The sequence below is a fragment of the Ovis aries genome, chromosome 25, assembly GCF_016772045.2.
Source record: "Ovis aries strain OAR_USU_Benz2616 breed Rambouillet chromosome 25, ARS-UI_Ramb_v3.0, whole genome shotgun sequence".
NCBI lineage: Eukaryota > Metazoa > Chordata > Mammalia > Artiodactyla > Bovidae > Ovis > Ovis aries.
The window spans coordinates 34,466,304-34,493,351 of NC_056078.1; the positions used below are offsets into that span (position 1 = coordinate 34,466,304).

The following is a 27,048-nucleotide window of genomic DNA, read 5'->3' on the forward strand; positions in this document are numbered from 1 at the left end:
AAAAATGATCCACCAAAATTTGACACAATTCCACAGCCAACACCACCACCTACAATCAACCCAAGTCCACCATGAATAGGTGAAACTTTTAAAGAAAAACCCACAAAACGAATCATAAATACTCTCCAGGCCAAAATACTGGAGTGGGTAGCCTATCCCTTGTCCAGGAGATCTTCCCAACTCAGGAATTGAACTGGGGTCTCCTGCATTGCAGGTAAATTCTTTACCATCTGAGCCACAAGGGAAGCCCAGTTGGTAAAGTGTCTGCCTACAACCTGTGGGAGACCCAGGTTCCATCCCTGGGTCGGAAAGACCCCCTAGAGAAGGAAATGGCAACCCACTCTACACTCTTGCCTGGAAAATCCCATGGATGGGGAATCCTGGTAGGCTACAGTCCATGGGGTCACAAAGCGTCGGACACGACTGAGCGACTTCACTTACTCACTCTTTACCAACTGAGCTATCAGGGAAGCCCAATAAAAATAGTACCTAAATATAATTTATGTTATCATTATTCTTACATGAAATCTAATGGCATGAAAAAATCATTGTTGTTATTTAGCTACAAGAACACTAATGGCCAACATCTGAAAATCACACCTCTTAATAAAAATTATTAACAATACATTCATTGATCTCCCAGGCCCCACAAACATTTCATTAGGATGAAATTTTGGCTCCTTACTGGGTATTTGTTCAGTTTTACAAATCTTAACAGGCTTGTCCCTGGCAATGCACTACACATTAGGTACAATAACTGCCTTCTCATCAGTTACACGTATCTGCCAAGATGTAAATTATGGATGAATTATTTGTTATATGCATGCAAACAGAGCTTTTATATCCTTTGTCTATTTATCTATGTAGGACGCAGACTATATTACAGATCCTATGTTTTTCTAGAAACATGAAACACCAGAGTTATTCTATTATTCATAGTTACATCTACAGCATTTATAGGTTATGTATTACCCTGAGGACAAATATCATTTTGAGGAGCAACAGTCATTACCAATCTTCTCTCAGCAATGTCATACTTTGGTACAAACCTTGTTGAATGGATCTGAAGTGGTTTTTTGGTAGACAAAGCAACTCTTTCATGATTCTTTGCTTTCCACTTTATTCTTGCGTTTATCATCACGACACTAACTGCTGTCCACTTACTATTCCTTGATGAAACAGAATCTAATATTCCCATAAGAATCTCATCTGATATAGAAAAAATTCCATTTCAACTAGTATATAATTAAAGACATCTTAAGTACCTTATTACCAGTTCTAGCATTAATAATATTAGTCCTATTTTCATCTGATTTATTAGGAGATCCTGACAATTACACCCAGCAAACCCTCTCAGTACACCACCTCACACTGAACCAGAATGGTACTTCTTATCTGCATGTACAATAGTACAATCCCCAATAAAATAGGAGGGGTACTAGCCTTAGTTGTTTTGATCCTAGTCCTAGTACTATTAATAATACCATTCCTTCACACATCCAACAACACAGTGACTCACATTCGGACCTCTCCAGTTTCAGTTCAGTCACTCAGTCATGTCTGACTCTTTGCGACCCTGTGAATCGCAGCATGCCAGGCCTCCCTGTCCATCACCAACTCCAGAGTTCACTCAGACTCACAACCATCGAGTCAGTGATGCCATCCAGCCATCTCATCCTCTATCGTCCCCTTCTTCTCCTGCCCCCAATCCCTCCCAGCATCAGAGGTTTTTTCAATGAGTCAACTCTTCACATGAGGTGGCCAAAGTACTGGAGTTTCAGCTTTAGCATCGTTCCTTCCAAAGAAATCCCAGGGCTGATCTCCTTCAGAATGGACTGGTTGGATCTCCTTGCAGTCCAAGGGACTCTCAAGACTCTTCTCCAACACCACAGTTCAAAAGCATCCCTTCGGCGCTCAGCTTTCTTCATAGTCCACCTCTCACATCCATACATGACCACGGGAAAAACCATAGCCTTGACTAGACGGACCTTTGTTGGCAAAGTAACCTTTCTGCTTTTCAACATGCGATCTAGGTTGGTCATAACTTTTCTTCCAAGGAGTAAGCATCTTTTAATTTCATGGCTGCAATCACTATCTGCAGTGATTTGGGAGCCCCAAAAATGAAGTCGGACACTGTTTCCACTGTTTCCCATCTATTTCCCATGAAGTGATGGGACCAGGTGCCATGATCTTTGTTTTCTAAATGTTGAGCTTTAAGCCAAGTTTTTCACTCTCCTCTTTCACTTTCAGCAAGAGGCTTTTTAGTTCCTCTTCACTTTCTGCCATAAGGGTGGTGTCATCTGCATTCTGACCTCTAGCCAATGTTTATTCTGGGTAGATCTATTCACGCTAACATTTGTGTTAGTGTTAATTGGAAGATAATATGTAGAAGATCTCTTCATTTTTATTGAACAAGTAGGAAGTCAGGAAACACCTGGAGTAACAGGCAAATTTGGCCTTGGAATGCGGAATGAAGCAGGGCAAAGACTAATAGAGTTTTGCCAAGAAAATGCACTGGTCATAGAAAACACCCTCTTCCAACAACACAAGAGAAGACTCTACACATGGACATCAGCAGATGGTCAACACCGAAATCAAAGTGATTATATTCTTTACAGCCAAAGATGGAGAAGCTCTATACAGTCAACAAAAACAAGACCAGGAGCTCACTGTGGCTCAGATCATGAACTCCTTATTACCAAATTCAGACTTAAATTGAAGAAAATAGGGAAAACCGCTAGACTGTTCAGGTATGACCTAAATCATATCCCTTATGATTGTACAGTGGAAGTGAGAAATAGATTTAAGGGCCTCGATCTGATAGAGTGCCTATGAACTATGGAATGAGGTTCGTGACATTGTACAGGAGACAGAGATCAAGACCATTCCCATGGAAAAGAAATGCAAAAAAGCAAAATGGCTGTCTGGGGAGGCCTTACAAATAGCTGTGAAAAGAAGAGAATTGAAAAGCAAAGGAGAAAAGGAAAGATATAAGCATCTGAATGCAGAGTTCCAGAGAATAGCAAGAAGAGATAAAAAAGCCTTCTTCAGTGATCAATGCAAAGAAATAGAGGAAAACAACAGAATGGGAAAGACTAGAGATCTCTTCAAGAATATTAGAGATACCAAGGGAATATTTCATGCAAAGATGGGCTCGATAAAGGACAGAAATGGTATGGACCTAACAGAAGCAGAAGATGTTAAGAAGAGGTGGCAAGACTATACGGAAGAACTGTACAAAAAAGATCTTCATGACCCAGATAATCATGATGATGTGATCACTAATCTAGAGCCAGACATCTTGGAATGTGAAGTGAAATGGGCCTTAGAAAGCATCACTACAAACAAAGCTAGTGGAGGTGATGGAATTCCAGTGGAGCTGTTTCAAATCCTGAAAGATGATGCTGTGAAAGTGCTGCACTCAATATGTCAGCTAATTTGGAAAACTCAGCAGTGGCCACAGGACTGGAAAAGGTCAGTTTTCATTCCAATTCCAAAGAAAGGCAATACAAAAGAATGCTCACACTACCGCACAATTGCACTCATCTCACATGCTAATAAAGTAATGCTCAAAATTCTCCAAGCCAGGCTTCAGCAATATGTGAACCGTGAACTTCCTGATGTTCAAGCTGGTTTTAGAAAAGGCAGAGGAACCAGAGATCAAATTGCCAACATCAGCTGGATCATGGAAAAAGCAAGAGAGTTCCAGAAAACATCTATTTCTGCTTTATTGACCATGCCAAAACCTTTGACTGTGTGGATCACAATAAACTGTGGAGAATTCTTAAAGAGATGGGAATACCAGACCACCTGAACTGCCTCTTGAGGAATCTGTATGCAGGTCAGGAAGCAACAGTTAGAACTGGACATGGAACAACAGACTGGTTCCAAATAGGAAGAGGAGTACATCAAGGCTGTGTATTGTCACCCTGCTTATTTAACTTATATGCAGAGTACATCATGAGAAACGCTGGGCTGGAAGTAGCACAAGCTTGAATCAAGATTGCCAGGAGAAATTATCAATAACCTCAGATATGCAGATGACACCACCCTTATGGCAGAAAATGAAGAGGAGCTAAAAAGCCTCTTGATGAAAGTGAAGGAGGAGAGCCAAAAAGTTGGCTCAACACTCAGAAAACGAAGATCGTGGCATCCGGCCCCATCACTTCATGGAAATAGATGGGGAAACAGTGGAAACAGAGTCAGACTTTATTTTTTTGGGCTCCAAAATCACTGCAGATGGTGACTGCAGCCATGAAATTAAAAGACGCTTTCTCCTTGGAGGAAAAGTTATGACCAACCTAGATAGTATATTCAAAAGCAGAGACATTACTTTGCTGACTAAGGTCCATCTAGTCAAAGCCATGGTTTTTCCCGTGGTCATGTATGGATGTGAGAGGTGGACTGTGAAGAAGGCTGAGCGCCCCAAAATTGATGCTTTTTGAACTGTGGTGTTGGAGAAGAGTCTTGAGAGTCCCTTGGACTGCAAGGAGATCCAACCAGTCCATTCTGAAAGAGATCAACCCTGGGATTTCTTTGGAAGGAATGATGCTAAAGCTGAAACTCCAGTACTTTGGCCACCTCATGCGAAGAGTTGACTCATTGGAAAAGCCTCTGATGCTGGGAGGGATTGGGGGCAGGAGAAGAAGGGGACGACCGAGGATGAGATGGCTGGATGGCATCACGGACTTGAAGGATGTGAGTCTGAGTGAATTCCGGGAGATGGTGATGGACAGGGAGGCCTGGCGTGCTGCGATTCATGGGGTCGCAAAGAGTCGGACACGACTGAGTGACTGAACTGAACATCTATTTTATATTTCTTATTAATTCTATTCCAATAACTAGCATTGTTGAAAATAGTCTCCTAAAATGGAGAGTGTTTGTAGTATACTCATTACCCTGTCTTGTAAACCAGAAAAGGAGAACAATTCATCTCCCTAAAGCTCTAGGAAGAAGCTCCAGCTCCACCATCAGCACCCAAGGCTGAAATTCTACTTAAACTATTCCCTGAAATTTTTGTTATGGGGCATTTACAAGATTTTTAAGTACTATGTTAGAAATTAAAATTACTCAATTTGTCATAAATCCCTATGTACTTCGTGGATATTTACACCTCCGCACTAATGTGTACATATATATCATAGCATGCATAATATGTATATTTGTACATTATCCACCCCATGCAAATAAGCATGTACATTAAATAATATTGCAGAGTACATAAATATTATTGATTGTACATAGTTCATTAAGTGAAATCAATTCTAGTCAACATGCATATGATATCCAAAAATCATAAATATCATCAGCAGGCTGGATGAAACCATCAACTCTCTTGGCAAATGTGCTTCTTCTCATTCCAGGCCCATCGGTTGTGGGGGTTTCTATTGGATGAACTTTCAGGCATCTGGTTCTTACTTCAGGGCCTTCTCATCTAAAACCACCCACTATTTCCTCTTAAGTAAGACATCTAGATGAACTAATGACTAATCAGCCCATGCTTACACGTAACTGATTTCATGCATTTGGTATTTTTTTAATTTTGAGGGGATGCTTGGACTCAGCCATGGTGACGGAGGTCTAACACAGTCACATAAACAGTTGTTGTTCAGTCACTAAATTGTGTCTGACTCTTTGTGACCCCAATGGACTGCAGCACAGCAGGCGTCCTTGTCCTTCACTTTCTCCTGGAGTTTGCGCAGATTCATGTCCATTGAGTTGGTGATTCTATCTAATCATCTTATCTTCTGCCACCTTCTTCTCCTTTTCCCTTCAATTTAATTCAATTAAATTTAATTAATTAATCCAGTCAATCAATTCAAATTTAATTAAATTTAATTCAAATAAATTGTAGCTGGACTTTAATTGAATATTGTTTACCGACATTAATCATAAAATGTTATTCAGTCAACGGTTACAGGACATAGAGAAATTATAAGTACATATATTGAATAAGTAACTAAATTTACTACTTTTCCCTGCTTCAAGCAGACCTAGAAAATAAATTCTAACTGCTTCCCTGGTGGCTTAGAGGTTAAAGCGTCTGCCTCCAATACGGGAGACCCGGGTTCGATCCCTGGGTCGGGAAGATCCCCTGGAGAAGGAAATGGCAACCCACTCCAGTATTCTTGCATGGAAAATCCCATGGACTGAGGAGCCTGGTGGGTTGCAGTCCATGGGGTCACAACTGAGTGACTAAGTGACTTTACTTACTTACTTACTTACACCAATAAACTACTTAGATATTCTCCATTTACATAGACAAACATCTCCCCAGATTTACCAATCATTTTATCAAAATTTTAACAATAAATATAATATAAATAAGTTTAGTCAGATCAGTTCAGTCGCTTAATGGTGTCCGACTCTTTGTGACCCCATGAATCGCAGCACGCCAGACCTCCCTGTCCATCACCAACTCCCAGAGTTTACCCAAACTCAGGTCCATTGAGTCGGTGATGCCATCCAACCATCTCATCCTGTTGTCCCCTTCTCCTCCTGCCCTCAATCTTTTCCAGCACCAGGGTCTTTTCAAATGAGTCAGCTGTTCACATCAGGTGGCCAAAATATTGGAGTTTCAGCTTCAACATCAGTCCTTCCAATGAACACCCAGGACTGATTTCCTTTAGGATGGACTGGTTGGATCTCCTATACAAATATTATTTCCACATATAAACTTAATGTAGCTTAAAAACCTAAATCAAGGCACTGAAAATGCCTATGTGAGTATATTAACTCCATAAACATACATGTTTGATCCCAGCCTTTCTATTAGTTTTTAATAATATTACACATGCAAGCATCTGTGCCCTGGTGAGAATGTTCTCTAAATCATTACGATGAAAAGGAGCAGGCATCAAGCACACTAAAAATAGTAGCGCATAATGCCTTGCTTTGCCACACCCCTACGGGAAACAACAGTGATAAAATTAACCCCAGAGAGAAGTTTGACTAAGTTATCTAATTAGGGTTGGTAAATTTTGTGCCAGCCACCATATGATATGACTAACCCAAATGAATAGAAACATGGTATAAAGCATGCTAAAGAATATAAAATAAAGTTAAATTTCAAGCCATAAAAAGCCGTAATTAAAAATCAACCATGAAAGTGACTTTAGTATCCCTGATTACACAACAGTTAAGACTCAAACTGGGATTAGCCCTAAACCCAAATAATTACTAGAACAAGATTAGTTGCCTGAGTACTACCAGCAGCAGCTTAAAATTCAAAGGATTTGGCAGTGCTTCACACCACTCTAGAGGAGCCTATTTACAATTGATAAACCCTGATAAACCTCACCAGCCCTTGCTAATTCAGTCTTCAGTAAACCCCGAAAAGGAGAAAAGTACGTATAATTATTATACATAAAAACACTAGGTCAGACTTCTGTGGTGGTACAGTGAATAAGAATGCACTTGCTGATGCAAGGGACACTGCTTTGATCCCTCATCCTGGAAGATTCCACATGCCGTGGAGCAACTAAGCCTGTGCTCCACAACTACTGAGCCCTTGCTCTAGAAATGGTGAGCTGGAACTACCGAGCCCATGTGCTGCAACTACTGATGCCTCGCAATCTAGAGCCTGTGCTCCACAGAAAGAGAAGCCGCTGCAATTGAAGGCTGTGCATTAAAAAAAAAAGTTAGGTCAAGGTGTAACCTATAAGATAGAAAGGAATGGGCTACGTTTTCTATTTCAAGAATATATTTCTACCATCAGAGAAGCCCACGTATGTTAATATTTTGGTACATATGTTAACAAGATGTTACATTTTATTTTAAAAAGAACATATTTCCATACACAAAAGATTCATGAAACCTAAGGACCAAAGGAGGATTTAGTAGTAAATTAAGAATAGCATGCTCAATTGAATAAAACCATGAAATGCACACTGCCTGTCTCTCTCAAATAATATAATAAATTATCTACAATCTATTAGCAAATACTAATCATACTAGAGGAGACAAGTTGTAATAAGGGGAGCATACTGGAAAATGTGCTTGGATAAATTAAAAGATAGGTTAAATAAAGCACCTACCTTATACCTGGGAGATATCATCTTTACACCAGGGAGAATTTCTTGAACAAAATCTAGCCCACTCCTTTCCTCATGGTACTAGTATAAGTAAATTAAATATTCACTCAAATATTCAAAGCATAGGAGATAGAAAATTTAAATATCTTTGGTGCTATAGAGAAAGTACCACAAGGTAACAATGAAAAAAAGTGTTAAAAGTAACAAAAAACAAAGATTACTCCTTGTACCTTTTACATAATGATTTTACTAGCAAAACTTTAACAAAGCGAACTTTAGTTAAATAAAATGAGGTACAAAATCCAAATGAGGTACTTATGAACAGTTTTACAACAAACTCATCTATGTAGCAAAATGAGATTTATAAGTGGAGGTGACAAGCCTAATGAGCCTGGTGACAGCAGGTTGTCCAGAAAATGAATTTAAATTCAACTTTAAAAATACCAGAAACCCCTTTATAGTGTGTGTTCAGTCACTTAGTTGTGTCCAACTCTTTTGTGACCCCATGAATTGTAGCCTGCCAGGCTCCTCTGTCCATAGTATCTTTGTATTTTTAAATGTTAGCCTAAGATGCTACAGGAGAAGGCAATGGCAACCCACTCCAGTACTCTTGCCTGGAAAACCCTGTGGATGGAGGAGCCTGGTGGGCTGCAGTCCATAGGGTCACTAAGAGTTGGCACAACTAAGCAGCTTCACTTTCACTTTTCACTTTCATGCACTGGAGAAGGAAATGGCAACCCACTCTAGTGTCCTTGCTGGGAGAATCCCAGGGATGGGGGAGGCTGGTGGGCTGCCATCTATGGGGTCACACAGAGTCGGACACAACTGAAGTGACTTAGCAGCAGCAGCAAGATGGTGCAGCTTTTTAGAAATGAGCACAACATTGACTAGAGAGTAACTATAAATAGCACCATGCTTGGCTTAAAAGCAGCCATCAATTAAGAAAGCATTCAATCTCAACAATAATCCTTCCTTAATACCAATAATTAAATCAACTCCTAGATTTATTACTGGACGGTATGTGTGTGTTAGTCGCTCAGTTGTGCCCAGCTCTTTGCGACCCCATGGAGTGCAGTCCACCAGGTTCCTCATCCATGAGATTTTCCAAGCAAGGATACTGGAGTGGGTTGCTGTTTCCTTCTCCAGGGGATCTTCCCAACCTAATCTATTAAATAACAGAAGCAATAATGTTAATATGAGTTACAAGAAATATTTCTCCTTGCACAAGTTTACATCAGTAACTAACAGTACACTAATGAAAATGAAAGTTGTGTCCAACTCTTTGTGACCCATGGACTATAGCCTGCCAGGCTCCTCTGTCCATGGGATTTCCTAGGCAAGAATACTGGAGTGGATTGCCATTCTCTTCTCCCAGGGGATCTTCCAGAACCAGGGGTTGAACCCAGGTCTCCTGCACTGAAGGTAGATTTCTTTACCATCTGAGCCACCAGGGAAGCCTAAAATACTGATAATTAACTCAATATCAAACTATTTATTAAAGACACTGTTAGGAATTGCATTGAATCTGTAAATTGCTTTGGGTAGTATACTCATTTTCACTATATTGATTCTTCTGATCCATGAACATGGTATATTTCTCAATCTATTAGTGTCCTCTTTGATTTCTTTCACCAGTGTTTTATAATTTTCTATGTATAGGTCTTTAGTTTATTTAGGTAGATAGATTCCTAAGTATTTTATTCTTTTCATTGCAATGGTGAATGGAATTGTTTCCTTAATTTCTTTTTCTATTTTCTCATTATTAGTGTATAGGAATGCAAGGGATTTCTGTGTGTTGATTTTATATCCTGCAACTTACTATATTCATTGATTAGCTCCAGTAATCTTCTGGTGGAGTATTTAGGGTTTTCTATGTAGAGGATCATGTCATCTGCAAACAGTGAGAGTTTTATTTCTTCTTTTTCAATTTGGATTCCTTTTATTTATTTATTTATTTATTTTAAGACTCAAGGCAACGTTTAATAAATCCACAATAATTATGGTACAATTGGAAATGCAGTGAAATAGCACTTACAATTTATCCCCCCAGGGTCTAGGTAGACACCCTGCTCCTAAGTTGTATACATAACCTATAATAAACATCCTTTTATTTCTTTTTCTGCTCTGATTGCTGTGGCCAAAACTTCCAGAACTATGTTGAATAGTAGCAGTGAAAGTGGGCACCCTGTCTTGTTCCTGACTTTGGGGGAAATGCTTTCAATTTTTCACCATTGAGGATAATGTTTGCTGTGAGTTTGTCATATATAGCTTTTATTATGTTGAGGCATGTTCCTTCTATTCCTGCTTTCTGGAGGGTTTTTTTTTTTATCATAAATGGATGCTGAATTTTGTCAAAGGCTTTTTCTGCAGCTATTGAGATAATCATATGGCTTTTATTTTTCAGTTTGTTAATGTGCTGAATTACATTGATTGATTTGTGGATATTGAAGAATCCTTGCATTCCTGGGATAAACCCCACTTGGTCATGGTGTATGATCTTCTTTTAATGTGTTGTTGGATTCTGATTGCTAGAATTTTGTTAAGGATTTTTGCATCTATGTTCCTCAGTGATATTGGTCTGTAGTTTTCTTTTTGTGTGGCATCTTTGTCATGTTTTGGTATTGGGGTGATGGTGGCCTCATAGAATGAGTTTGGAAGTTTACCTTCCTCTGCAAGTTTCTGGAAGAGTTTGAGTAGAATAGGTGTTAGCTCCTCTCTAAAGTTTTGGTAGAATTCAGCTGTGAAGCCGTCCGGACCTGGGCTTTTGTTTGCTGGAAGATTTCTGATTACAGCTTCAATTTCTGTGCTTATGATGGGTTTCTTAAGATTTTCTATTTCTTCCTGGTTCAGTTTTGGAAGGTTGTACTTTTCTAAGAATTTGTCCATTTCTTCCACTTTGTCCATTTTATTGGCATATAATTGCTGATAGTAGTCTTTTATGATCCTTTGTATTTCTGTGTTGTCTGCCGTGATCTCTCCATTTTCATTTCTAATTTTATTGATTTTTCTCCCTTTGTTTCTTGATGAGTCTGGCTAATGGTTTGTCAATTTTATTTATCCTTTCAAAGAACCAGCTTTTGGCTTTGTTGATTTTTGCTATGGTCCCTTTTGTTTCTTTTGCATTTATTTCTGCCCTAATTTTTAAGATTCCTTTCCTTCTACTAACCCTGGGGTTCTTCATTTCTTCCTTTTCTAGTTTCTTTAGGTGTAGAGTTCAGTTATTTATTTGACTTTTTTCTTGTTTCTTGAGGTATGCCTGTATTGCTATGAACTTTCCCCTTAGCACTGCTTTTACAGTGTCCCACAGTCTGAGTGAATTCCGGGAGATGGTGATGAACAAGGAGGCCTAGCGTGCTGCGATTCATGGGGTCGCAAAGAGTCGGACATGACTGAGCGACTGAACTGAACTGAACTGACAGGTTTTGGGTTGTTGTGTTTTCATTTTCATTTGTTTCTATGCATATTTTGATTTCTTGTTTAATTTCTTCTGTGATTTGTTGGTTATTCAGAAGCGTGTTGTTCAGCCTCCATATGTTGGAATTTTTAATAGTTTTTCTCCTGTAATTGAGATCTAATCTTACTGCATTGTGGTCAGAAAAGATGCTTGGAATGATTTCAGTTTTTTTGAATTTACCAATGCTAGATTTATGGCCCAGGATGTGATCTATCCTGGAGAAGGTTCTGTGTGCATTTGAGAGATCAATGGAACAAAATAGAAAGCCCAAAGATAAATCCATGCACCTATGGACAACTTATCTTTGACAAAGGAAGCAAGAATATACAATGGATTAAAGACAATCTCTTTAACAAGTGGTGCTGGGAAAACTGGTCAACCACTTGTAAAAGAATGAAACTAGAATGCTTTCTAACACCATACATAAAAATAAACTCAAAATGGATTAAAGATCTAAACATAAAACCAGAAACTATAAAACTCCTAGAGGAGAACATAGGCAAAACACTCTCTGACATAAATTGCAGCAGGATCCTCTATGACCCATCTCCCAGAATATTGGAAATAAACGCAAAAATAAACAAATGGGACCTAATTAAACTTAAAAGCTTCTGCACAACAAAGGAAACTATAAGCCAGGTGGAAGCAGCCTTCAGAATAGGAGAAAATAATAGCAAATGAAGCAACTGACAAACAACTAATCTCAAAAATATACAAGCAACTCCTGCAGCTCAATTCCAGAAAAATAAACGACCCAATCAAAAACTGGGCCAAAGAACTAAATAGACATTTCTCCAAAGAAGACATACAGATGGCTAACAAACACATGAAAAGATGCTCAACATCACTCATTATCAGCGAAATGCAAATCAAAACCACAATGAGGTACCATTTCATGCCAGTCAGAATGGCTGCCATCCAAAAGTCTACAAGCAATAAATGCTGGAGAGGGTGTTTCGAGAAAAGGGAACCCTCTTACACTGTTGGTGGGAATGCAAACTAGTACAGCCACTATGGAGAACAGTCTGGAGATTCCTTAAAAAGCTGGAAATAGAACAGCCTTATGACCCAGCAATCCCACTGCTGGGCATACACACTGAGGAAACCAGAATCGAAAGAGACACGTGTACCCCAGTGTTCATTGCAGCACTGTTTATAATAGCCAGGACATAGAAGCAACCTAGATGTCCATCAGCAGATGAATGGACAAGAAAGCAGTGGTACATATACACAATGGAGTATTACTCAGCCATTAAAAAGAATACATTTGAATCAGTTCTAATGAGGTGGATGAAACTGGAATCGATTATACAGAGTGAAGTAAGCCAGAAAGAAAAACACCAATACAGTATACTAATGCATATATATGGAATTTAGAAAGATGGTAACAGTAACCCTGTATGCGAGATAGTGAAAGAGTCACAGATGTATAGAACAGTCTTTTGGACTCTGTGGGAGAGGGTGAGGGTGGGATGATTTGGGAGAATGGCATTGAAACATGTATAATATCATATATGAAATAAATCGCCAGTCCAGGTTTGATGCATGATACTGGATGTTCGGGGCTGGTGCACTGGGATGACCCAGAGGGATGGTATGGCGATTGAGGAGGGAGGGGTGTTCAGGATGGGGAACACGTGTATACCTGTGGTGGATTCATGTTGATGTATGGCAAAACCAATACAATATTGTAAAGTAATTAACCTCCAGTTAAAATAAATAAATTTATATTATTTTTAAAAAGAGTCTTCTCCGACACCACAGTTCAAAAGCATCAATTCTTCAGTGCTCAGCTTTATTCACAGTCCAACTCTCACATCCATACATGACCACTGATATTAATTTGTACTTTAATTAACAAGTGCAAAGTTCTACCCAAGATCAGGGTTTAGTTAAGATGGCAGAACCTGGTAACTGTCTAGAACTTAATCCTTTATAAACAGAGGTTCAAATCCTCTGCCTAACACAATGTTCATAATTAACGTTCTAATACTTATTATCCCTATTCTTCAAGCCATAGCGTTCTCGACAATAGTTGAACAAAAAATTTTAGGTTATATACAGTCTGAAAAGGGCCAAATGTCATAGGACCATGTGGCCTATACAACCCATTGCTGTTGCAGTCAAATTATTCATTAAAAAAAAAAAAAAAACTACTGCAACTGGCTACATCCTCCATCTCCCTACTTATCATCACACCAATGCTAGCCCTAACCTTATTCCTAACTATATGAATTTCCCTACCCATACCTGACTTCCTCATTAATGTAAATCTAGGAGTTTATTTATATTAGCCATATCAAGTCTGGGCTTCCCTGATGGCTCAGTTGGTAAAGAATCCACCTGCAGTGCAGGAGACCTGGGTTGGGAAGATCCCCTGGAGAAGGTAACATCTACCTACTCCAGTATTCTGGCCCGGAGAATTCCATGGACTATATCAGCCATGTGGTTGCAAAGAGTCGGTCATGACTGAGCGACTTTCACTTTATTAAATCTAGCCATATACTTGCTCCTATGAACTGGATGGGCTTTCAATTCAAAATAAGCACTGACTGGAGCTCTATGAGCAGTAGCACACACAATTTCATATGAAGTAGCACTAGCAATTATTCTATCAGTTCTCCTAATAAATAGATCGTTCACTCTCTTGATCCTCATTTCAGGAACAATTATGATTACTCTTCCTATCTTGACTCCTAGGCATAATGTGATTTATTTCCACCCTAGCAGAAAACAATAGAGCCCCTTTTGACTTAACAGAAGGAGAATCCAAACTTATATCAGGCTTCAATTCAGAATATGGAGCAGTCCCATTTTCCCTATTTTCCATAGCAGAATGTGTCAACATTATTATAATATATACTTTCACAACACTTTATTCCTAGGAGCATTCTATGACCCACATACACCAGAGCTATACACAATCAACTTTATTATTAAAACACTATTAGTAGTAATCTCCTTCCTATGAATTTGAGCATCCTAAGGCTATGGTCTTTCCAGTGGTCATGTATGATGTGAGAGTTGGACTGTGAAGAAGGCTGAGGGCTGAAGAACTGATGCTTTTGAACTGTGGTGTTGGAGAAGACTCTTGAGAGTCCCTTAGACTGCAAGGAAATCCAACTACTCCATTCTGAAGGAGATCAGCCCTGGGATTTCTTTGGAAGGAATGATGCTAAAGCTGAAACTCCAGTACTTTGGCCACCTCATGCAAAGAGTTGACTCATTGGAAAAGACTCTGATGCTGGGAGGGATTGGGGGTAGAAGGAGAAGGGGATGACAGAGGATGAGATGGCTGGATGGCATCACTGACTCGATGGACGTGAGTCTGAGTGAACTCCGGGAGTTGGTGATGGACAGGGAGGCCTGGGGTGCTGCAATTCATGGGGTCGCAAAGAGTCAGACACGACTGAACGACTGAACTAAACTGAACTGAGGGCTTCCCTGGTGGCTCAGGTGGTAAAGAATATGCCTGAGACCTGGGTTCAATCCCTGGGTCAGGAAGATCCCCTGGAGATGGAAATGGCTACTCACTCCAGTGTTCTTGCCTGGAGAATGGACAGAGGAGCCTGGCAGGCTATGGTTCATGGGGGTCACAAATAGTCAGACACGACTGAGCAACAAAGCATGCACACACATAGGCATGCATCCCAGATTCTGATATAATTGATTAATACATATACTCTGGAAAAGCCTCCTATTGCTAACACTAGTTTAATGCATATGATACGTTTCATTACCTATTATAATATCAAATATTCCCCCACAAAAGAAATATGTCTCATAAAAGAGTTACCTTGATAGAGTAAATAGCAGAGGTTTAAATCCTCTTTATATCTAGAATTATTGAACCCACGCTTAAAAATCCAAAATTCTTCATGCTATCACAATACATCACATTCTACATAGTAAGGCCAGCTAAATAAGCTATTGCACCCATACCTTGAAAATGTTGGTTTATATCTTTCTTGTACTAATAGATCCCATCAACTTTATTATTATCCTGTCAACCATCATTTCAGGAACCATAATTGTACTGATCAGCTCTCACTGTAAGTCTGAACTGGCTTTGAAATAAATATGCTAGTCATTATTTCTATTATAATAAAAAATTTCAATCCATGAGCCATAGAAGCATCTACTAAATATTTTCTAATGCAAACTACCACATCAATACTACTTATAATAGTTGTCGTTATTATTCTCTGGCCAATGAACTATAAAAATATTTAACCCGACAGCATCAAAAATAGTAACAATAGCCCTTGTCATGAAACTAGGACTATCCCCATTCCATTTCTGAGTACCCAAAGTCACATTAAAAACAGGCCTAATTTTATTAACATGACAAAAATTTGCACTTACATCCATACTATATTAAACCTCTACTATCACTTAACCTAAATCTAATACTGTGTGTATGTGTTAGTTGCACAGTCGTGTCCAACTCTTTGTGACCCCATTGGGTATTGCCCGCTAGGCTCCTCTGTCCATGTGATTTTCCAGGCAAGAATACTGGGATGAGTTTCTATTTCCTTCTCCAAAATCTTATACTAACTGTATCCATATTATCCATCTTAATCAGAAGCTGAGGGGGGTTAAACCAAAGACAGCTATGAAAAATTATAAACTATTTATCAATTGCTCACAGGGAATGAATAACAGTTATTATAAAACCCAACTATAACAATCCTAAAATTCATAATTTATGACTCACTAAAGTCATAACACCTATTTATAATTCAACCACCACTACGCTATCACTATCACTATCACTTACATGAAACAAAATACTCATCATTACAAACCTCATTCTCATCTCTTTATTAGCAATAGGGGGTCTCTCACCACTAGCAGAGTTCATATCCAAATGAATAATAATTCAAGAAATAACAAAAATAACAATATTATTCTATCCACACTAATAGCTATCACTGCTGCTGCTGCTAAGTTGCTTCAGTCGTGTCCGACTCTGTGCGACCCCACACACGGAAGCCCACCAGGCTCCCCATCCCTGGGATTCTCCAGGCAAGAACACTGGAGTGGGTTGCCATTTCCTCCTCCAATGCATGAAAGTGAAAAGTGAAAGGAAAGTCGCTCAGTTGGGTCCGACTTCTAGCGACCCCATGGACTGCAGCCTACCAGGCTCCTCCATCTTTTCCAGGCAAGAGTACTGGAGTGGGGTGCCATTGCCTTCTCCAAATAGCTATCACAGCAGTACTTAATCTATATTTCTATATACAACTCACATACTCCACAGCACTAACCATATTTCCCTCCATAAATAACATTAAATGATAATTTGATTCCACAAAACAAATAATTTTTCTACCAAAAATAATTTTAATATCTACAAAACTCTTTACCCTTTATACCAGTCCTCTCAGTACTGGAATAGGAATTTAGGTTAGACAGACCAAGAGTCTTCAAAACCCTAAGCAAGTAAAATTTACTTAATTCCTGTTCAATGAGGTTTGCAAAACTATATCCTACATAAATTGAATGCAAATCAAACAGTTAATCTAATTAAATCCTCAGTAGATTGGTGAGATACACTTTTCACAAATTTTTAGTAAACAGCTAAATGCCCTAGTCAGCTGGTTTCAATCTGCTTCTCTCAGGGGGTGGGAAAGAAAGGTTGGAGAAGTCTTGACAGAATTGAAGATGCTTCTTTGAATTTTCAATATGTAAAATTCACCACAAGACTTTGTAAAAAGGGTGTTCGGATTCCTGTTTTTACATTTAGAGTCTAATGTTTACTCAGGCATTCTACCTATGTCCATAAATAGCTGATTATTCTCAACTAATCATAAATATATAAAGTGCCGATACTTTATATCAGTTGTTCTGAGCTGAAATAGTAGGTACAGCCCTAAGTCTCCTGTTTCATGCTGAATTAGATTGATCTGGAACACTACTTGGAGATAACCAAATCTATAACATAGTTGTAACTGCTCACACATTTGTGATAGTTTTCTTTTTAGTCATGCCCATTATAATTGGTGGCTTTGGGAACTGTTTAGTTCCTCTGATGATTGGAGCCCCTGACATAGCCTTTCCCCATATAAATAAACTTCTGATTACTTCCACCCTCTTTCTTATTACTACTAGCACTATCAACAGTTGAGGCCAGTGACGGTACAGGTTGAACTGTCTCTTCATGTCTAGCCAGAAACTTGGCCCATGCTGGAGCATCAGTAGGTCTTATTATTTTTTTCTCTACATGTTGCAGGTGTGTTTAGGTACTATTAACTTTAGTATCACAGTTATTAATATAAAACCACCTGCTATATCCCAATACTAAATACCACTATTTGTATGATTAGTTTTAATTACAGTTGTGCTATTACTATTATCATTACCTGTACTAGAAGCTGGAATTACTATGCTGTTAACAGACTGAAACCTAAATACAACCTTTTTTTTTTTGTCCCACAGGAGGAGATCCGATCCTCTACCAATATCTGCTTTGATTTGTCAGACATTCGTAAGTCCATATTTTAATTGTAATTGAATTTGAAATTTCATGCATTGTAACCTATTATTTAGGGGAAAGACAGCCTTTTTTGTATATATGTATAATGTGAACTATAATATCAGTTAGATTTTTAGATTTCATTGTATGAGCCCACCACATGTTTCAGTTCAGTTGCTCAGTCATGTCTGACTCTTTACAACCCCATGGACTGCAGCATGCCAGGCTTCCCTGTCCATCATCAATTCCTGGAGCCTACTCAAATTCATCCTAAAGGAAATGAGTTCCTAAAGGAATCAGTCCTGAATGTTCATTAGAAGGACTGATGTTGAAGCTGAAACTCCAATACTTTGGCCACCTGATATGAAGAACTGACTCATTTGAAAAGACTCTGATGCTGGGAAAGATTGAGGGCAGGAGGAAAAGGGGACGACAGAGGATGAGATGGTTGGATGGCATCACCAACTCAATGGACATGAGTTTGAGTAAACTCTGGGAGTTGGGGATGGACAGGGACGCCTGGCTTGCTGCAGTCCATGGGGTTGCAAAGAGTTGGACACAACTGAGTGACTGAACTGAGCTGAACTGAACTCAAACTCATGTCTATTGCATCAGTGATGCCATCCAACCATCTCATCCTCTGTTATCCCCTTCTCCTCCTGCCCTCAATCTTTCCCAGCATCAAAGTCTTTACCAAAGAGTCAGTTCTTCGCATCAGGTGGCCAAAGTATTGGAATTTCAGCTTCAACATCAGTCCTTCCAATGAATATTCAGGACTGATTTCCCTTAGGATTGACTGGTTGGATCTCCTTGCAGTCCAGGAGACTCTCAAGAGTCTTCTCCAACACCTCAGTTCAAAAGCATCAATTCTTTGGCTCTCAGCTTTCTTTATAGTCCAACTCTCACATCCATACGTGACCACTGGAAAAATCCTAACTTTGACTAGATGGACCTTTGTCAGTAATGTCTCTGCTTTTTATATGCTGTCTAGGTTGGTCATAGCTTCTTCCAAGGAACAAGCTTATTTAACTTATATGCAGAGTACATCATGCAAAATGCCAGGCTGGATGAAGCACAAGCTGGAATCAAGATTGCTGGGAGAAATATCAATAACCTCAGATATGCAGCTCACATCACCCTTATGGAAGAAAGCAAAGAACTAAAGAGCCTTTTGATGAAAATGAAAGAGGAGAGTTGAAAAGTTGGCTTAAAACTCAACATTCAGAAAACTAAGATATGGCATCCTATCCCATCACTTCATGGCAAATAGATGGGGAAACAATGGAAACCACATGTTTACAGTAGGCATAGATATTGAAACATGCGAATACATTAACCACTATAATTATTGCTATTCCAACAGGGGTAAAATTTTTTAGCTGATTAGCAATACTTCATGCAGGTAGTATCAAATAATCTCATCCTAATATGAGCCCTGCTTCTTCATCTTCCTTTTTACCAGTAGGAGGATTAACAGGAATTGTCCTGACTAATTCATCATTAGACACTGTCCTTCATGATACATATTATGTAGTTGCACATTTCCACTACATACTTTCAGTAGGAGCCATGTTTGCCACTATAGGAAGCTTTGTGTGCTTGTTTCCATTATTCTCAGGCTATATTCTCAACTCTACAAGAGCAAAAATTCATTTCATAATTATAATTGTAGATATAAATATGTTTCTTTCCACAACACTTCTTGTGTTTATCTGGAACACCATGGCAATATTCTGACAACCCAGATGAAGAGGCGATGTGAAATACTATTTAATCAATAGATTCATTCATTTCATTAACAGCAGTTATATTAATAATTTTCATTATTTGAGAAGCACTTGCATCAAAATGAGACGTCCTAACAGTAGATCTAACTACTACAAATCTAAAGTGACTAAACAGATGTCTCCACTATATCACACATTTGAAGAAGAGCCCACTTAATGTTAAATTAAGATAGCTAAGAGAGGAAGGAATCCAATCCTCATTTACTGGTTTCAAGCAAACATCGTAGCCATTATATATTAATCAATAAATAAGATATTGGTAAAATTTTACATAACTTTGTCAAAGTTAAATTATAGGTGAAAATCCTATAAATCTCCATGGCATATCCCCTCCAACTAAGCTTTCAAGATGTAACATTACCTATTATAGAATTCGTACATCTTCATGATCATACATTAATAACTGTCTTTTGAATTAGCTCTTTAGTGCCATTATTATCTCACCAGTACTAACAACCAAGCTTACACATACAAGTACAATAGATGTGCAAGAAGTGGAGACCATCTGAACAATTCTCCCAGCCATTATTCTAATTGCCCTACCATCATTACAAATTCTGTACATTATAGACAAAATCAATAATCCTTCTCTTACTGTCAAGACTGTGGGACACCAAATATTGAAGTTATGAGTATACAGATTATGAAGATTTAAATTTTGTTTCTTATATAATGCCAACATCACACCTAAAACAAGGAGTATTAAAATTATTAGAAGATAACTGGGTTGTATTGCCCATCGAAATAACCATCTAAATATTGATTTCCTTAGAAGATGTATTAGACTTATGAGATGTGCCTTCTTTAGGTCTGAAGACAGATGTGATTCCAGGATGCCTAGAGATCAGACAAATCTTGTGTCAACAAGACCAGGTTTACACTATGGGCAAAGTTCTCTGGTGGCTGAGATGGTAAAGAATCTGCCTGCAATGCAGGAGACACAGGTTCAATCCCTGGGTTGGGAGGAGCCCTTGGGGAAGGAAATGGCTACCCATTCCAGTATTCTTTTTTTTTTTTTCAGGATTTTACACAATTTCCCTTGATCTATGAGTTTTTTGCTCTGTATGTATTGAGGATATAATTTATATGTGCCTAAAAATCACATAGCACATAGATGGGGAAACATTGGGAACACTGTCAGACTTCATTTTTTTGGGCTCCAAAATCACTGCAGATGGTGATCGCAGCCATGAAATTAAAAGACGCTTACTCCTTGGAAGAAAAGTTATGAACCACCTAGATAGCACATTAAAAAGCAGAGAGATTACTTTGCCAACGAAAGTCCGTCTAGTCAAGGCTATGGTTTTTCCAGTGGTCATGTATGGATGTGAGAGTTGGACTTTGAAGAAAGCTGAGTGCCAAAGAATTGATGCTTTTGAACTGTGGTGTTGGAGAAGACTCTTTGAGAATCCCTTGGACTGCAAGGAGATCCAACCAGTCTATCCAAAAGGAGATCAGTCCTGGATGTTCATTGGAACAACTGATGCTGAGGCTGAAACTCCAATACTTTGGCCACCTGATGTGAAGAGTTGGCTCATTGGAAAAGATCCTGATGCTAGGAAAGATTGAGGGCAGAAGAAGAAGGGGACAACAGAGGATGAGATGGCTGGATGGCATCACCAACTCGATGCACATGAGTTTGGGTGAACTCCAGGAGTTGGTGATGGACAGGGAGACCTGACATGCTGCGATTCATGGGGTTGCAAAGAGTTGGACATGACTAGGTGACTGAACTGACTGAACTGAAAAAACACTGAACCACAAAATGGCAAGTTATACATTTGTTTTGTCTAGCCTACATAGAAAATTTATGAAAACAGACTACAGACCATACAACAAAACAGGACATATTTCTAAAAAGGACAGTAGTATTATTTTTTTTTCTTTTTCAAAATATTCCAAGATAATTCTAATATGCATCTAGATTTTAAAAAGTGGTTACAGGTTTTTCTATTAAATGATAGTTTTGGTGGTATAGAATTTTATTATTTTCTGTTGACCAATTATGATAAAATGATATTAACTGAATAATAGTCACATAATCACAATAGTGAAAGCAAAGAAATAGAGCAAAACAACAGAATGGGAAAGACTAGCGATCTCTTCAAGAAAATTAGAGATACCAAGGGAACATTTCATGCAAAGATGGGCTTGATAAAGCACAGAAATGGTATGGACCTAACAGAAGCAGAAGATATTAAGAAGAGGGGGCAAGAATACATAGAAGAACTGTACAAAAAAGAACTTCAGGACACAGATAATCATGATGGTGTGGTCAATCATCTAGAGCCAGACATCCTGGAATGTGAAGTCAAGTGGGCCTTAGAAAGCATCACTATGAACAAAGCTAGTGGAGGTGATGGAATTCCAGTGGAGCTATTTCAAATCCTGAAAGATGATGCTGTGAAAGTGCTGCACTCAATATGTCAGCTAATTTGGAAAACTCAGCAGTGGCCACAGGACTGGAAAAGGTCAGTTTTCATTCCAATCCCAAAGAAAGGCAATGCCAAAGAATGCTCAAACTACCACACAATTGCACTCATTTCACATGCTAGTAAAGTAATGTTCAAAATTCCCAAGCCAGGCTTCAGCAATATGTGAACTGTGAACTTCCAGATGTTCAAGCTGGTTTTAGAAAAGGCAGAGGAACCAGAGATAAAATTGCCAGCATCAGCTGGATCATGGAAAAAGCAAGAGAGTTCCAGAAAACATCTATTTCTGCTTTATTGACTATGCCAAAGCCTTTGACTGTGTGGATCACAGTAAACTGTGGAAAATTCTGAGAGAGATGGAAATACCAGACCACATGACCTGCCTCTTGAGAAACCTATATGCAGGTCAGGAAGCAACAATTAGAACTGGACATGGAACAACAGACTGGTTCCAAATAGGAAAAGGAGTATGTCAAGGCTGTATATTGTCACCCTGCTTATTTAACTTATGTGCAGTGTACATCATGAGAAACGCTGGGCCGGAAGAAGCACAAGCTGGAATCAAGATTGCTGGGAGAAATATCAAGAACCTCATATATGCAGATGACACCATCCTTATGGCAGAAAGTAAGAGAACTAAAAAGTCTCTTGATGAAAGTGAAAGAGGAGAGTGAAAAAGTTGGTTTAAAGCTCAACATTCAGAAAACTAAGATCATGGCATCTGGTCCCATCATTTCATGGAAATAGATGGGGAAACAGTGGAAACAGTGTCAGAGTTTATTTTTTGGGCTCCAAATTCACGGCAGATGGTGATTGCAGCCATGAAATTAAAAGACGCTTACTCCTCGGAAGAAAGGCTATGACCGACCTAGATAGCATATTAAAAAGCAGAGACATTACTTTGCCAATAAAAGTCCACCTAGTCAAGGCTATGGTTTTTCCAGTAGACATGTATGGATGTGAGAGTTGGACATGAAGAAAGCTGAGCACTGAAGAATTGATACTTTTGAACTGTGGTGTTGGAGAAGACTCTTGAGAGTCCCTTGGACTGCAAGGAGATCCAGCCAGTCCATCCTAAAGGAGATCAGTCCTGGGTGTTCATTGGAAGAAATGATACTGAAGCTGAAACTCCAATACTTTGGCCACCTCATGTGAAGAGTTGACTCATTGGAAAAGATTCTGATGCTGGGAGGGATTGGGGGCAGAAGGAGAAGGGGACGACAGAGGATGAGATGGCTGAATGGCATCACTGACTTAATGGACGTGATTTTGAGTGAACTCCAGGTGTTGGTGATGGACAGGGGGGCCTGGCGTGCTGCAATTCATGGGGTTGCAAAGAGTTGGACATGACTGAGCGACTGACCTGAACTGATAGTCACTATAATTTGTTAACAAATACACAACATAAAGAGTAACAAATTTTGACATGAAATATATAAATAAAAAAGAGTATAAGGATGGTGACTTCATAAGCAATTAATGATAAAAGGCTATCAGCATAAAATGTACTGTTTTATCTAGGAGCTGTTTTATATTTATATAACCCCTTGGGATTGCAAAGAGTCACACACAACTGAGTGACTAAAACTTTTAGTTTTCCTGGTAACCAAAAGCAAAAATTTAGAATATATTCGTGAAGCACAAAAAATGAGCATACAACAAGGGGAAACCACCACTGTATAAATGTAGGCAGAAACAGAGGGGATAATAAGGCATATGAAAAACCAGAAGACAAACAATAAGATGGCAGTAGCTAGTACTTACATATAAAAATCACTCTAAATATCAGTCAACCCAGTCACTCAGTCATGTCTGACTCTTTGTGACCCCATGGACTGTGGCACATCAGGCTTCCTTATCCATCACCAACTCCTGGAGCTTGGTCAAACTCATGTCCATTGAGTTGGTGATATAAATATAAATGGACTCTAAGGATAAATGGACTCAATTCATCAACCAAAAGACACAGATTGACTGGCTGGATAAAAACAGGAGAAACAGAACACTATATAACAAGGGAGGAAATTCCCTGGATGTCCAGTGGTTCGGTCTGTGCTTCCATTGCAGGGAGGATGGGTTTGATCCCTGATCAGGGAACCAAGGTCCCACAAGTTGCATACTGTGGCAAGAACAAAAACAACAACAAACCACTGTAGTAGGGAACATCTGTACTCTACTGTTAGCAATGGATAGATAATCCAGACAGAAAATTAACAAAAAAATGTTGGAGTTGAAACGTACTTTAGACTAAGTGCATGTAACAGATATATATAAAACATTCCATCCAACAATAGCAAAATTCATAGTCTTTTCAATAGTACATGGAACATTTTTTGAGGTAGATCATATGACAGAACACAAATCCTAGCAAATTTAAGAAGATCTAAAACATACCAGCTATCTTTTCTGATCACAATGCTTTGAAACTAGAAATCAACAAGAGGAAAGCTGGAAAATCTACAGATATGTGGAAACTAAACACCACCTTTCTAAACAATCACTGGGCCAAAGAAGGAACCAAAAAAGTAAAAAATGATCACTAAATGAAAACGGAAATACACATATTGAATCCTAGGGGATGTTGTGAAATTAGTTCTGAAAGGAAAGATTTAGAGATAACTGCAAGTAATAAGAAATTAGAAAACTCAAATAAACAGAATTATGGACAGAGATTTGTAACACTGTACAGGAGCTGGTGATCAAAACTATCCCCAAGAAAAAGAAATGCAAAAGGCAAAGTGGTTGTCTGAGGAGGCCTTACAAATATCTGAGTAAAGAAGAGAAGCAAAAGGCAAAGGAGGAAAGGAAAGATATACCCATCTGAATGCAGAGTTCCAAAGAATAGCAAGGAGACATAAGAAAACCTTCTTAAATAAACAATGCAAAGAAATAGAGAAAAACTATAGAATGGGAAAGACTAGATATCTCTTCAAGAAATTTAGAGATACTAAGGGAACATTTCACGCAAAGATGGGCATGATAAACGACAGAAATGGTATGGACCTAACAGAAGCAGAAGATATTAAGAAGAGGTGGCAAGAATACACAGGAGAACTGTATAAAAAAGGTCTTAATGACCCGGATAACCACAATGATGTGATCACTCATCTAGAGCCAAAGACTCAGAGTGTGAAGTCAAATGGGCCTTAGGAAACATCACAATGAACAAGACTAATGGAGGTGATGGAATTCCAGCTGAGCTATTTCAAATCCTAAAAGATGATGCTGTGAAAGTGATGCACTCAATATGCCAGCAAATTTGGAAAACTCAGTAGTGGCCACAGGACTGGAAAAGGTCAGTTTTCATTCCAATCTCAAAGAAGGGCAACACCAAAGATAGTTCAAACTACTGCATAATCACACTAATTTCACATACTAGCAAGGCGATGCTCAAAATCCTTCAAGCAAGGCTTCAACAGGACATGAACCAAAAACTTCCAGATGTTCAAGCTAGGTTTAGAAAAGGCAGAGGAACCAGAGATCAAATTGCCAACATCCGCTGGATCATCGAAAAAACAAGAGTTCCAGGAAAACATCTACTTCTGCTTTATTGACCATGCCAAAGCCTTTGACTGTGGATCACAACAAACTGTGGAAAGCTCTTAAATAGAAAGGTATACCAGACTACCTTACCTGCCTCCTGAGAAACTTGTATGGAGGTCAAGGAGCAACAGAACTGGATATGGAACAATAGACTGCTTCCAAATTGGGAAAGGAGTATGTCAAGACTGTGTATTGTCACCCTGCTTATTTAACTTACACACAGAGTACATCATGTGAAATGCCAGGCTGGATGAAGCTCAGCCTAGAATCAAGATTGCTGGGAGAAGTGTCAATAACCTCAGAAATGCAGATAACACCACCCTTATGGGAGAAAGCAAAGAGGAACTACATATTCTCTTGATGAAAGTGAAAGAGGAGAGTGAAAAAGCTGGCTTAAAACTCAACATTCAAAAAATGAAGATCATGGCATCCAGTCCCACGGCTTCATGGCACGTAACATGGAAACAGTGAGAGACTGTATTTTCTTTGGCTCCAAAATCAATGTGGAAATTAAAAGACTCTTGCTCCTTGGAAGAAAAGCAGTGACAAACCTCGACAGTATATTAAAAATCAGAGACTTAACTTTGCAAGCAAAGGTTTGTAGAGTCAAAGCTATGGTGCTGGGGTCCAGCCCTGGTGGATCCAGGGAATTCGAAGGGTGAACGGCGTTGGCGTGAGAAAAACTTATTTATTGATTGATATAAGATTAGATTAAGAAACAATAGTGTAGTAGGAAAATTAAATGGAGAAAGAGGGCTGAATAGCTTGGATTACGCGGAAGACCAATAAAATTCCAGACAAGGAATTTGCACCATCTACGTTGGGCCACTGGCGCTCGCTTGAATATCTAAGGTTGCCTCACCTTAGGCTCCCTTTTGCGCGGGTCTTAACAGCCAGGGCAAGTAAGTAGACTTGGCGAGCCTCCACGCCCCAGATGGAAATTCAGCCTGAAGTTAAAGTAAAGAAGAAGAGAGAGAGACATGGGGGAATCCAGTCCAGTGACTGGCTCCATCCTCTATTGTTCAGAAGGCCTTTTATACTTTTGATAAAACATGGAGATCAATGGGTAACACAAAGTAATGCAGCGTTAGCAGTCCAGACTCTTATCAAAACCAGGCTTTTCTCTCTGCATACCTAATTGTATACACAAGTCTTAGGTAATTTACATCATCTTCCATCCAAAAGGGCCAATTAACATTTTACAGCCTTTTTTCTGATAAGGGTTTGTCAACCAGAAGACTTATTTGTGTTGATCTTCCCAAGGTCTGGTGCCACTCTCATAAAGCACTAAATAAAGTTACATTCTTATACAGCAAAGATATAA

General features: G+C 39.0%; 2 protein-coding genes across 2 annotated transcripts in view; one reads left to right on the forward strand and one right to left on the reverse strand.

The window, feature by feature from the left end:
* LOC105605755 (collectin-46) overlaps nt 1–8,245 on the reverse strand; it is a 28,833-nt gene extending 20,588 nt beyond the window's left edge. Inside the window, exon 1 of the mRNA XM_060406577.1 lies at nt 8,037–8,245. The gene's annotated coding sequence lies outside the window, so the exon portion shown is untranslated. The remainder of the gene's footprint in view (nt 1–8,036) is intronic.
* Nucleotides 1–27,048, forward strand: part of LOC101113398 (collectin-43) — a 57,808-nt gene that overhangs the window by 8,917 nt on the left and 21,843 nt on the right. Inside the window, exon 3 of the mRNA XM_060406582.1 lies at nt 17,926–17,974. The gene's annotated coding sequence lies outside the window, so the exon portion shown is untranslated. The remainder of the gene's footprint in view (nt 1–17,925; nt 17,975–27,048) is intronic.